Below are 15,905 nucleotides of genomic sequence, written 5' to 3'. Positions count from 1 at the left end.
GATTTTATTAACAGATACACCTGTTTTGTAGGTTGTCGAGATCGAAGGCGAATTAAATCAGGATTACGTGTCATTAATCGGGTTGTCATGATACCATCAACATCATCAGCCAAACGACTATTCTATCACTTTACTCTATACTCTACCAATTACTTTATCATGCACTTTACTTACTTTAACCACTTTACCCTGAACTTTACAGGAATCAACATTAAGTCTCCGAAGACAACCGGAGGCATCATTCGGCTATTCAACCTCTTCCGCATTAGCCAAACGGCTACACCATCACTTTACTTTACCAATTACTTTATCATTTACTTTACCAACTTTAACGACTTTACCCTGAACTTTACAGGAATTATCATCAAAGCCTCCGAAGACAACCGGAGACATCATCCACTTTACGACTTTACCCTAGACTTTACGGGAATCTGCATCAAAGCCTCCGAAGACAACCGGAGACATCATCCACTTTACGACTTTACCCCGGACTTTACGGGAATTTTCATCAAATCTCCGAAGAAAACCGGAGATATCATATGGCTATACAACCTCATTTTCATAAGTCAGACGGCTGCACCCTTATTTCACTTTCTACTTCATCAATTACCTTGTCATTCACTTTAATAACTTTACCTTAATTTCGCAGATATCATCGAGTCTCCGAATACAACCGAAGACATTATATGGCTATACAGCCTCATCTGCATAAACCAAGCGGCTACACTTTTACTTTACTCTCTATTTTATTATTTTACTTTATCATCCACTTTACCTACTTTAACGACTTTACCTTAAATTCCACAGACATCATTTATCATCGAGTCCCGGAAGATAGCCGGAGACTTTATTATTATCATTGAAGTCGCCAGATGCAACTAGAGATATTATTACATCTTCAGCATAAACATCATGCATTCATTCAAGTCCCTGAAGACAACCAGAGACAACAATTGGCCACGCGGCCTCATTATAAGCCACACGGCTTCACACTCATATTTTCATTTTTTACATTTTACATTTTCAACTTTACCCCAGACTTTATTACTGATTTGACATGAATTTTAGTTTTTGACAGAAAGTACGACCCACATGCAGAGACACAGCACAACGTGAAACTTTATCTTACGCAGTGAACTGGGGCAAATATGCTGAAGAGGAATATCAAACTCAAAAGCAAAGGTCACGGATCTACTCTCGAACTCGACTCCGCCTACGTCCACAAACATGTGATACGTGGGTTATCCTTTTTCTTTCATATCCACCGCTAAAACTCTACTCAATCAACTCCTTTCACAATCTTGTAGTTTTACTATATCCCATTCTTACCATAATTCAACACTGGGGCAAAAAGTGTAGCGCCGGTATCGACCCGCTTCTTTCAAACTTCACACAACTTGATTCTCGTGGAACCCAAGATATATAGGCAACTTGAAATTGGGGTTCGGCCATAATCCCTTCTGTTCCCGCAATATTTCCACCAATTCTCCTAACCCATATTTCCTCAAGTTCTTCCGAGTCCATATTTGTTGGTCGGAACAAAATTGGCTACTACGTCAACTTTTTCGCCCGAAAACTCTTACATCGTCTCCGATCGAAGAGGGGCATCTGTTGACACCCAATTTTGTCCCCCCTTTATTCCAATTTATTTACTCGGGCTTTTAAATTTATTAACGAGCTAAATACTTTGTTTTCACTACTATTTTTTATTACTATTAACATCGTTACTTTCATTACTTTATCACAAATTTTAAATGGTTCGTCATCGTTTCATTTTAGGATTTGTACTCGTTAAATCAATTTTTTTTTTACTTTATACACACTAATTGATATTTGTCTTCACATAATATATATTGTACTGGTTATTAAGTGTCACGACCCAACCCCGTGGGCCGTGACTAGTGCCCGAGATGGACACCCATACACACCTACTTGCCCAAATCGACATATCCATAACTTATCCATATCCAACATATATTAGTTTATACTGATACTGAGAACAAACGTCGTCGTAAGCGATCACCTGTAACATACATATCATACATAACCCACACATATATGTTTACATACGTACAAGCCGTAAGGCCATCATAGCAAATGGGACCGCTTAGGCGTACGCCACACAGACATAACTGAACCACAACGACCCATGACCCACATACATGTCTACAGGCCTCTAACAAACATAACAGAACCATATGACGGGACAGGGCCCCGCCGTACCCCTAAATAGTCATATATACATAAATATGTACAACAGAAGGATCTGTACCAAAAATATGGGCTCCGAAACGAGGGAGCTCTTCAACACAGCAGAATGGATGTCCTAAGCTGATGGACCACTCACGTGCGCGTCTGTACCTGCGGGCATGAAACGCATCCCCCGAAGAAAGGGGGTCAGTACGGAATATGTACCGAGTATGTAAGGCATGGAATACAGAAAATAGAAACATATCCGGAACAACGGTACAAGAAAGTAAGTACATTAATCAGAATACTAAGGTGCTTATTTTCCAAACGTACATCATGCTTACCGATGTCATGTATCAAAAAAGTACCGAAAATGAGTGAATCATCCAGAGTACCAACATACTTACTTTCCAAACACAGATCATACGTGCTGACATCATATGTCTCCATATACATATACATGTAACCGATCCATACGAATATGATAGTGCCGAGGAACGTACGGCCCGATCCATATATATATACATAACATATACTGCCGAGGAACGTTCGGCCCGATCCATAAATATAATATATACTGCCGAGGAACGTTCGGCCCGATCCATAAATATAATATATACTGCCGAGGAACGTTCGGCCCGATCCATATATATAATATATACTGTCGAGGAACGTTCGGCCCGATCCATAAATATAATATATACTGCCGAGGAACGTTCGGCCCGATCCATAAATATAATATAGATTGCCGAGGAACGTTCGGCCCGATCCATATATATAATATATACTGCCGAGGAACGTTCGGCCCGATCCATATATATAATATATACTGCCGAGGAACGTGCAGCCCGATCCATATACATATATCATATATTATATTGCTGCGGAACGTGCAGCCCGATCCATACATATAACATATACATATCCATAGTAATACTTCTTTTGAAAAACATATCTTGTTCATATATATACAGAAAACAGAACATATCACGTTGCCGAGGCGTCGGCTCCGATCCATATATAACATAACATGTTAGTGGCGAGTATAACATAGTGCACACAATGACATAACCGGCCCGAGGCTCGGCGGATGATATAATAGTAGCACGCACGAGCGGAGTAGTGAGAACCACATGTATATAAATCAATTTTAAGACTCGATGGACAAGTATACTCACCGACCCCTAAAGGCTCAGAAACAAGTTTCGAGTCAATCCGACTTAGAATAAGAAAGTTACGAGCGTTTGAAGTACAAAACGCTCTATAAGCATTTCAGGAGCCATTTTTGGGAAATTAGAGCCATAATCACGTCAAGTACCTTCGGATATCGTTATGAATCGAATCAAATAGAGCTTTTGGAACTATATGTACGTATCAAAACATATCAAAGGCTCGATGGAATAATCGAATGTGTTAACGTTTGGAAGGTCAAAACTATAGTCATATCATTTGTTTCTCAAATGCCATTCGGAAACATATTGGCCAAACTTCGAAAATCATAGATACACATCATCGGACATCATAGATACATAGCAAAATCATACGGAACAGCTTATGGGAAATCAAGAACGGTAGCTATCCTAATGGCTCTAAGAATAAGAATCTTTCTGAAGACATACAAATACGTCATATACTTATTTCTAAGGATCATGCCAAAGAAGAAAAGGGTAGGCCTTACATACCTCGCTCGCCTCCTAAGCTAATCCCAACTCAAGTCTCGGGCTCCCCACGATCTACAATAACGTTATTAATTACCAAACATTAGCTACAAGTACTTAGAAATTCAATTCTAACTAGCACTTGTCTACAGAAATTTCGGCAGCATCTCCCCTGTAAATACAACAACCCCGAGAATTTAACTCGGCCAAATTTATCAACAACCATGCCAACAATCATTTCTACAACACCAACAATCAATTTGAAACATATTCTAACATTAGTAACGCGCACAACATTCAAAGCAATCCAACTAACTCTATTCCACCCGAAACTCTACAATTGTAACAAAAGCTACAACAACACATTTTCTTCCTTCAAATTCGTAAACTACAACAACAATTCACACTTTAGCAACTTCACTTTCACAATTACGTAAAACCATATTAAAATCACATTAGTAACCTTCTTCTCTACGTAGCTTATCAACATTCAATTTAACTACGTACATCCAAGCCAATATCAACGCTCACATATTCATTACTAATCCGAGATCATTCAAATACAATTCAAGAACATTTCAAACAATCTATACAATATTCAAACAATTCCACCAACACACCATACTCCACCCGAAACCTCTCCAACTTCAACTTGAATCATCAAATTCTCATTTTCATCATACAATACATATTAACAACAATCAAATTACTACATAGAAATTTGTTCATCTTTCCTACACAACATACACTTACACGGCTAACACCAAGATGCATAGTTTCATGATTTTTATCCATTTCTACATACCACAACATACATAAATCCTCCATAACATATAAAAGAATATGAATTCTTACCTTTTTCCTCAACTTCCCACTTGAATAGAATTTTTGCATTTGCCACAAAAGTAGTTTTCTTGCTCTAATAATTGTACCACGTCGAAGAGGGTCTTTGAATTAGTGGGAATACTAGGAAAATATAATTTTTGGATCAAAGATTAAAGGCTTCAAGATTTTTTTTTTCTTTCCTTGGCCGAACCCCTATCTCTTTCTTGCTCTCAATTCTTGTTTTTCTTGAATGTTCTAAAATGTCATGAATACTAGTGGCCCTCTCCTTTTATTTGACTTGGATTAAAATTCTACATGGGCCTTGGCCCATTGCCCCTAGGGCCGGCCCCCTTTGGGCCTCTCCTTTTTTTTTTTTTTTGATTTTCCAAGCCCAATTGTTTATGACTAATTTTTTGTAATTCATGAAACTATTTTTCAAAATTCCAATTTTGCCCTTAGCCTTCCTCAATATTTCCGCATCAATATTTTTCATGAACAACTTATATATTAAATAAGATAAAAAATATTGTCTTATCTCTTACTAGTCACAATTATCTCAAATTATCCGAATGTGTAAAATACGGGATATAACATTAAGTTAAAAGCCCAAGAATAATTAAAATAAAGGAGGAAGGACCAATGTTTTTTCAGTCAAATTAATGGCCCAAAATACATTACCATTTTTTCTTACCCGTCCAGCCCATTAATCATTGAAATAAATCAGCCCACCAGTCCATATTTTAATGGACCAGCACCCCAACTACAGGAACAGCCCAACCAAGGAATATCAATTAGCTGAAACCCAATAACACACACCTCTTAGGCTCTTTCCAACCATTTTACTAAACCTAATTCCAAGCAACATCAGTAGCTGCACGTCTCTCTCACCCCTTTCCTCTTCAGACAAAAATCAAACGCCTCATATCATAGTCAGGGTCTGTCATTCCATTTTTTCACAAGAATCGTCTCTCTCTAATCTTCAAGATTCGGTCAACATATGCATATCCCAAGGAGCCAAAATACTTTTTCAGAGAAATTTACATTTGAAATCCGACCTTGAAATCCCGCTCAAAAATCATTAACCGTAGCACTCTTCTTCCACCTATAAATACATCTCTAACTCCTAAGCCGAAAAAGAAGAGAAAAAGGGGGAAAAAAAGAGTTTTTTTTTTCATCTGGAAATACCACCACGCTAAAGGCAATCTTCTCACTTTAACTCTAAGAATCTTTAATTTCTAGAGTTCCCTTTTCTATCTCGGTTAGAACTTTAGCTGCGAGAGAGATTTAGAACTCATTTGTGTCGAGTTTCAAATCTGTTCATAACGAGAGAATAGATTCGAGAATCCGACGTCCTAGTTCACTGCACCCGCAAGAGGTAAATCCGATCCTACTCTCTTTCTTTTTCTCGTTTAAAATTCTGTTTATGCTTTGAATGATCATGTTTCGGGATCCTATTGTATTCAGATCTGTTCTGGATTAAATCATGTGGTTATCTACTGTTTTAACCTCTAAATCAGATGGTGTTCGGATGAAAATAGCAGTCGTGCCCCCAACTGAAGATTAAGTGTAGACACTGTGCTAGAAACCATGTTTTAGGGTGTTACATTCTGGTTTGTATGGAAATGTGCTATTTTGCCTTGATGATATGCCGACGTCTTTTGTTTATTCTAAGACTCATAATCATTTGGAGATGTCTAGTTTGTGTTAAGTAAATCTGATTCAATGATGTTGTATTAAGATACAGTATTAGCATATCAACTCCTTGTTTAGGAATCTGTGTGAGTTAGTCTAAAATAATGTGACATGAAACAATGGTCTTGAGATAAACTTATTTTTTTTAAAGTTTTGTTTACATTGTTTGCTTAAAGTCAGATTCCCTTCTAATCCGATTATGTTATTTTGTCTTTCTTTGTGTGCCTAACACGTTTTAAGATGTTGCTTTGAGGTATTAGTTAAAATATAGACAGAAAGGACTGTTATGTTTAGGTATCCTTCATGTTAAATCTTTGGTATAAAGGAACCTATTTGCTTGTATGCATAAGGATTAACTCCATTCAAGTTAATATATTTTCCCTGTTCTGCACTATGATTTTATTTTTCCATAATCAAATTGTTTTTCTCCTTGAAACATGTTTTCAGCCCCCCCCCCCCCCCCGGAAATCAAAATCTAATTTTGCTTCTTTGAGCTAAACATCTTTTGTATATTTTTTATGGAAGTCTTGTTGCTATTACAACTCAATCTTGTTTAAAGTTCAGTAGCATTTTCTATTTTTTCTCTTCATTGTCTTATTCAAGAAAATAATGTGATGACATATCATGCTCCTTAAGGTTGACGTTATCACTTAAACGGTATTTTTCTGGTATTTGTGGGCTAACTAGTTTAAGATGGAATTACCCCTTTCCTTTATAATTGAAGTATTAGTCTTGGAACTGTTTGGGATCGCAACTAGATATTAATGATGTCTTGATATGAATTGGTTTAGGGGGTTAAAGATCCAAAAATTTTGAACCTTAAGCTAACCAAAGTTTCAACCTAGACCTTGCACATTTTAAATGTATTAGTAGTAACAGCCTTAAAATTCTGTCCCATTTCTAGTTCATTACGTGATTGATTGAGGTTTAACTTGTGAAAAAAAAAAACTCTTTCAGTTAGCAAATGGTTAGCTAGTGTCGTTGTTGTTTTGATTAGCGTCACATGTATAAGTATTGATTCTTTATCATAAGTCCACGATATGTGTAGCTTTAACTGTCTTCTTTACGCTCCGTAATTGTTTTAGTCCGATTTCCCTTTCTAATCCTTTTCTTTCTCTTCTTCGTTTTGCATGACATACCGGAGCCGAAGAGTTTCGCTCTGAGACTCAACGACGCCGCTTATGGAGTTCACGCATCAAATGTCTACGCTCTTTGCCTGAGAGGAAAATCACAGGATATCCTTACTCGTTGTAAAAGTCGAAAATGGCTTTTTTTCTTAGCATTTTATATCACTTTTGCTTACCCATTAGTGTGTTTTAAAATCTCGTGTTTGGCTAATCTTTATTTGCATTTTTGTGTGACCAACCTCTGTTTGTGACCACCTTTCTAGACTTAAGTTACTACAGTTTACAGCCAAGTTTCGTTTAAGGTTTTGCTTTAGATATCATGAGGTTACTTCCTATTTTACATAGAACATGATATTTAGATTAAAAAAATAGGGAAATTTAGGAGGCAATTAATCAATGGAAAAGGGCCAAAATTACCCCTGAACTTTGAAAAATAGTTCATCCATACCCTTCGTTATACTTTAGGATCAATTATACCCTTATGTCTAATGGCTGCTACGTGGCATCATCTCAGCCCTTCAAAATTATTTTACCCTCAAATAATTTTTTATCCACTAAAATAACTCAAAATGACCCGAATTTTTTTTTCCAGTAAAAATAATACGAAATTATTTTTATATTTTTTCTGGAAAAATAATTCTGTATTATTTTAGTGGGTAAAAAATTATTTGACGGTAAAATAATTTTGAAGGGTTGAGATGATGCCACGTGGCAGTCGTTAGACATAAGGGTATAATTGACCCCATAGTATAACTGTAAGGGTATAATTGGCTCTAAAGTATAACGAAGGGTATGAATAAATTATTTTTTAAAGTTCAGGGGTAATTTTGGCCCTTTTCTGATTAATCAATTACGTGTTCTGTAAATCTTATTCTTTAAGCTGAAGTTTGGATAAATGTTCTCGCTAAAACTTTAGTGCACAAAGCAGCTATCATTATTTTCTCACTGGTCTAATGTTTCTTTGAATATAAATAGGTTTTCAGGTCACTCATTCAAGGCTGCACTTTTTTTTTTTTTTTATGGTTGTCTTAGAGTTTACAAAAGGTGCATTTCAGTGGATTTTTATAAAAAAAACGTTTTCCAAGCATAAACTGGCAAGATTATTTGACATAAATTTTACAATTGGTCTTTTTAATTAATTTAAGTCCGGTCGGTTAACCATTTTTTAATGGATCTTAAAGGGTGTTTAATACCTTTCCTTTAGATTAATTGAACCCTTATTTAGAATTTTGAGTTAGTAGACCTTAAAACGGAATTAACTTTAGAAAATAACTTTAATAAACTTTAGGTGTTCTAATTCACCATAAGTAATTAGGTGACGACTCCTTAATTTTAATTAATCCCGGAATTATCGGAATGTTATAAACCATTTTGACTCAGGTTAAAATGGGGTATAACATCACTAATACCCTGTCATGGCTACCGTTGATTATGATACAGTGATTTTAGTAGATGTTCAGGAGTAGATTTGTAGACAGAACAGTTTATGTTTTAAGTTGTTTTTTTTTTCTCCAACTTTTTTTTGATGTATAACATCATTGTTGCGACATTATTTTTATGAAGATTTTAGAATAAGTTTTATGTATTTTGGTAATGATCCCGCTTGTTGTATAGTCTAATCGTAAATTTGAATTCTGTTTTTATTACATTTATATTTTACTTGTATAGTTACTGCAAAAAAATTACAAAGTACATTTCAATATCAAGTTTGTATTTCCTACATGTTTTCATATATTTTATTGATGAATCAGGAAGAGTTCTATGCATTTTCTCTATATATTCATGGTACACTTGAATTCATTATTGAACCATAAAATTCATCTTTTTGTACAATAGACTTCAAAACTTAAAAAACAATTTTAATACTTCTAAAATACATACAAAATACAAGTGAAATATATTGTAAATATATTCATTACAATTCAAATCTTACGAATCAATTAGAATACACTCAAAAATACAATCATAATACATATAAAATATAGTAAATCAAAAGCCACCCTTAGGGATTTTTTTTTTTTTTTATGGAGTCAAGTTTTCCCATCTTATTAAAGTTACTAAATAATATTCAATATCAGCTTATTGCACTCAATAACTAATATTTTTTGTAACGAACATTTTGATTTTTAATAATGTAATTTCATTGAATATTTTTAATAACGAACACAAAACCGATGGTCATAGCATCAGGATACAATCTCAACTTGTCACTATGCAATTCAGTTGATGAACAAATCAAGCTTTGCGTGATTTATGGAACATTAAAAAGAGATTTTTTTTTTAGTTTATATTTTGGGAAAAAATATGAAGAGAGTTTTTGAATTCAAATTTTATGTGAATGATTAGATGTTGAATGAGACATGTGATTAGATATGGAAGAGAATGAGATTTGCGTGATTTATGGAACATTAAAAACAGATTTCTATTTAGTTTGAATTTTTTTTCCTTAAATAGAAGCATTATTTGCTCAACAATTCCGTGCATTTAGTCTGTATTTTGACTATATTTATGCGACGGGTTCAGGACCTAAATATAGGAAAAACCAGCTACGAAATGTAAATAATGAACTTGTAGTTATAGCTTGTTAGAAGCAGCTAAAAGGTAGCTATTTGTGAAAATTTTACAATTTAATATGGGAAAAATCTCCCTAATTTTGTACACTAATTAAATAGTTACTTAACAAATAGCCTGTTTGACCAAGCTTTTAAAACTAGCTTATTGTATTTTTTTTTAAAAAGTACTTTTGGTGAAAAACAATTTGTGTTTGGCTAAATTAATTTAAAAAGCAATTTTGAGCAATAATTAGTGTTTGACCCAACTTTTAAAAATAGTTTCTAAGTGTATTTTTTTTCAAAAGTGCTTTTCAAATAAGTGTTTTTGGGCACAAGGTATTTCTTTAAGCTTCCAAAAAACTGCTTCTGCTACTCCCCAAAAGCTTGGGCCTCCTCGACTCCATCCCTCGTAGGCGATCTTGGGGCAACTGACGAGTGTCTAGCGTATATATATTTTTACTCGTACTCTGTCAAATTATAGTATAGAAAGATGTCGAACCCACAGAGATTGGTTTATCTATTCTACAGACGTTTCTTATTTTAAGTACTATTTGAGAATATCAGAAGAGAGTTGATTGGTGAGTTAATTAACTAAAAATATGTAAATAAAGCAATGGAGAAATATTTTAATTTTTCACAAATGTAATAAAAGGTGTTGGGATCCTGACTTCAGTTGATATTTCTATTATAAAGTAAATTCTTTAATCTTCAATTTCTATTTCTCATAAATGTATAAATGCCTCTCACGATTACATTTATATATTATTACTTAAGTTGAAGAATTAATCGCACTCCTCTCGGTTATACAAATTAATTATCAAAATAATAATATTAAAGCACCAGAAATATATGCTTGAACTGAAACATGCTCTTTATAGTAAGTCTCTTTCGGTTACGTTACTTGCTATAACTAATCAATACACTATCCGCCTCTCTCGATTACAAATAAGTGTAAAATTAATTATAACATAAAAGAGATAGATGTCACTAAATAAATATCAACATCTATCAATACGACAATTAACTATGTTACTTCTTCAGCCTCTCTCGATTACAGAATTAGTAACAAATTAATTGTTAGTATAAATTAGATAAACGTTAACAAATAAAATAACATCTAACTGTAAAGCATATAAAAGTTAAATAGAAAGCTTCCGCTCAAACATGTGAAATTGAGGAATAATATTATCTACTATTATATAGAAATATCAAGATCCGTCATTCTCCCAACACAAAAGAAAGTTATTCCATATTGGAGTTAATACAGGTAATGGAAATATTCTTATCCATTAATAAGAAAATAGCAGAAATATTCAAGAAGAACAATTATGCTATTTAATTAAAAGGAGGACCTAGAATAATTTCCTAACATTAAACAATTGAAGAAATAGTAGAAGAACTGAAGAAAGGAACAATATATTTTGCAGTCCTCCCCTTTACTCTCAAATGCTCTGAATTGGTGTCTCAAACTAGAGTTGGATGCCTCTATTTATAGCAAAATTTACCTCCTTTCCAACCAATCACAACAAGTTTCCACATTTGCATTATCATTAAATACATCCTACATTATGATGAAAAATTCCATTTTATGTGACGATCAAACTGGTCTGGTCACGTCGTTACTTTATTTATTTTACTCATTTTTGTCTTGCTTAAAGTATTTAATTAATACGTAATATTTTATTTTTTGCCCTACTTTTTTTATTTTATGATAGCTTTACCATGCTCCCTACCTGTCTCTATAATATTATAAGTTTATTCTTCATATTAGTGAGACGAAGCTAAAATATTTAGGGCTTGTTTGGAAAGCCACCCAGGTAATTGGAATTGAGTGTAATTACACAGTTTGGCCTGTTTGTTTGATCAGGTAATTACACAGTTAGGTGGGAATTGGGTGTAATTGAGAGGGTGTAATTACACTCTCCAATTTTCAAGAGGCGGCTGAGAATTGGGTGTAATTACACCCTGTAATTACAAGGTTACTTTTTAGTTTATTTCTTTTTAATTTCTTTTCTTTTTTAATTTATTTTTATTTCTATTATTTAATTTATTTTTTATTTAATTTCTTTTATTTTCAAATTTATTTTTTATTTCTATTTTTTTTACTTTTTAATTATTTTTATTTTTTAAAAATATTTTTCTATTTATAGTATTTATATTTCATTTCCTTTCTTCCCATTCCCAACCTTTACTTCTTGTGGTTCTACGTAATTGCTTGTATTTTTTTTAGTTTTTTATTTTATTCATTTAGCATAATCGTGTTAATATTCTAATTTTTGAAACTACATCTCTTAATATTAGAAAGATCGAGTCATTAACAAACTTGGCATATAATGAGTGACGTTATTAAAGTAGAATTTCGTCGTGAATGAGGTTGTAGACTTATATTTTCCCTTTCTTTTCAATTATAGGAATATTTACTTATGTTACGTTGAAACTTGAATTTAGGTTATACTTTCGATTTTAAAATTGTAACGACTAATCTTTTGTTCCTGAAAATAATAATCAAGACAAGAAAAATAGCGACAAAGAATAATATTTGATTTCAAGAATTTGTGCGGGGGTTACAATCTTTATGAAATCTTAAATAAAAAGATGTAATCCTCTGATTCTTCTCCTCACGATACGACCGTCAATCAAGGGCTTTTCTTGTTCTTGAATGGACGAATTACTTGTTGTTGAGACTTCACTACGATTGCGGAGCCGAGCTTTAATCACAAACGTAGAGGTATGGAAACTTGCGGCTCACCACTTGGAGCGAAGACTTCTTAGTATGCGGAAGACTTGCGGCTAAGAGCTTCCCTATATGTCTTTCCTTTTATCCCTTTTGGCTTTGTGAAGACCCCTATTTATAGTTGCAGGGGAGAGCTAGGGTTTGTATATGATTAGCTGAACCATGTCATTTGAACACTTGGCGACATTTGATTGGTTCTTCTATTGACTTGACATGCTGCGTCACTTATGCACGTGGCATGATTTTATTGGTCCTTGACTAGACTTGGCGCGCCACGTCATTTGACACGTGACATGGACCTTGGGCTAATAGAGTGGGCTCATCATGTGAAGACCAACTCAATGTACTAACCCAAATAAAATTGGATTTTACTTTAAATCCACGTCTTGGATTAAATAATTTGATCTTGATTTGGACTTGATATTCTATGAACTTAGGAATTTATCCAAATTTAATATGGATTTTAATTCCACAAAATTCTTATGTCTAAAAATGCCCCCTACTTCAAGGCTTGTCGAGGTGTAGACTTATCAAACCTTAAAGACATGTCTTGGAGTACTCGTGACGGTGAAAATTTGGACACTCCGAGTATTTTCAACTTTTATATGAAGCATGTAAACCCAGCTGTTAATGGCACTTTATGACTTGTATTATTACTTTCTTCAAATATGTAGCTTGAGAATAATTCTAAAACAAAAATTCTCCAAGTCGGATATGATTTCCCGGATAAACATTCATATTACCCAAACAGTAGACTCTGAACAATATCTAGCAAACTTAGGTTGACTAAGACAAAATACTTGCATGAATTAGCTTTATTGTATAAAATCATTACAATAATGCTTTTGCAAATAAGTATAGTCTACATCATGTAGAGCCACTATAACTTTGTAGGGCACATATATCACGAGACTTAATTCCTTATGATATACTGAAGATCTAATCTATGTAAAACTCCAAAGTGATTTCATATATAGTGATAAAAAAATGCCAACTTAGTGAAAAGAGTCATATGAACCCAAGGGTTGTGAATTGCCAATAACAACTTGACGTGCTCTTCAATTTAGTTCGGGTCATGCTAAAAAATCCCTAATTTGAGTCCCATTAAAAGACCCACACTTCTGCCGCCTCAACAAGCTTATAAGTAGCAACACCTCATTAACAAGAAAGCATTCACTTCTGCTTATCCTCGTAGCAGACATCATCAGCAACATCCAAAGCTTTTGTCAAGAATTCCCTTTGTTTGCTCCGATAAGTATCTAATGCATGTTTCTAAGTTTAGACCCATTTAACAGTAGCTTTGAACTTCACAACTTGCTAATTTCTGATTTGCGCATCCTTATGAGAAATATTGTATCTCATTGCAGGAGTATCTGAATTGCAAACGGCTTGCGGCGTTGGAAAATACACTCCCAGAGCTTCCCCTTTTAATGTCTTTTGTAGGTTTGCGGACGCATCTATACGATTTTAATTTCCTGCAAATACGATGCACTTTTGTGACCGCAATACGCCACGTCCTCATCTAGAGATAGTGAGCAACAAACGAAATTCGAACTCCAAAGTCCTTTCCTTGGGGATTCGACCTCCGGTGATCGGCGTCTTCTCACTTGATAGAGAGCTATCTGTCGAATCGCTTCATCTTTCTGAATGGTCAAAATATGGAGACCAAAGATGTCATGAGCAACTCTCAAACAAGGTCATTAATATGGATGTCCCTCTATATTATTACCGCAATTTGTCGCGTCTACCGAATCTTCTCATCCCAAAAGATGTTTCAGCAATTGGAGTGTTCCGGCTTCTGTATTTGGTGAAGTTTTGCTACTTGAGTTCTTGACAACAGGTCCAACGCACACGCCGAAGACGACAAAGCAATAGTGGCAAAGAGATAGATATTCAAGATCGGATAATTGGCCACAAGATGAAGCTTCATGATAATGGGGCACACCATGCAAACTAGATAATCGTACTTCAATCCATATCCATCATGCCAAATTGAAGCGTCGTGCCGATGGCACTAATCCGTATAGAACCAAGAAGCTTCGTGTAGTTCGCACCGTGGCCGTAAATTCGTTCAGAGTCAAGAAGCTTCATGCAGTTAGAATCATGGGCTCCATCATCCCTTTTTTCTTTTGCAGGTTTATGAGGGAGTGCAAATTGTCTCGATATCATACCAAGAAGATGCAAGAGATGGTCGTTCGATTGGCGAGGAACTACTTCGTGTGTTCCCTGTCGTGGCTCGGCGAGAAAAAGGCTTGGAGTGACCGTATTATATCTTCGAAGAGTGAGCAACCATATTCCATAATTGGAGACACATCGACCGTATTCCATCATTGGCGGCACATCGACCGTATCCCATCGTTGGAGACATATCTCACGTCGACTGTATTTCATCTTTGGCGAGCTAGCATATGGCGCATCTCCTCAAATATTTCTTGATGTAGGAGCGATGAAATCATAAGATGCTTGTTTTTAAAAATTTAGATATTGAAGGGCCGCAACATATAAAAAATCTACATCAAATTACTTAAGCACAAGCCAGAATAAATTTTTGAAGTTGAACAAAACATCTGCCGTTCTGATTTTTCAGATTTGACTGCTATCGCCGAAAAATTAATATCCCGAACTTGGAGCATCTGAATTGTTAGCCGTCTATGCCTGTGGAAACTAAACTCAGAGATCTGTAACTTATATTAATCTCGTAGTAGAAATCCTTCCAGATTTGCCACAGTAATTTCTTAAAGTTGGTCTAGACGTTTGTCATGTTTCCGTTTCAGCTTTGCGCACCCTCGCTGAAAAATTCATATCCAGAGCCAGGAGTGTCCGAATTGCATTTCTCTTGATGGAACAGAATCAGTACTCAATGATTTACAATATGTCAAAATTTTAGATCATAATTCCTTCCATACTAATCAGAATTAACTTCTTAAATTGATTTCTAACTTGTCGATTTCACAGCTTTGTGCAGTCTAGCCGAAAAATTCATATCCAGAGCTTGGAGTGTTTGAATTGCGAAACGTCTGTCCCATCGGAAGCCAAACTCAGAGATCTGCAACTTGTATAAATTTTTAGCAGAAATGGTTCATGATTTGCCGCAGCAATTTCATGAAGTTGGTCCATACGTCTGCCA

Source organism: Lycium barbarum, chromosome 5 (assembly GCF_019175385.1).
Source record: "Lycium barbarum isolate Lr01 chromosome 5, ASM1917538v2, whole genome shotgun sequence".
Classification (NCBI taxonomy): domain Eukaryota; kingdom Viridiplantae; phylum Streptophyta; class Magnoliopsida; order Solanales; family Solanaceae; genus Lycium; species Lycium barbarum.
The sequence above is the reverse complement of the archived record's forward strand: the minus strand, read 5'-3'. Positions refer to the sequence as shown.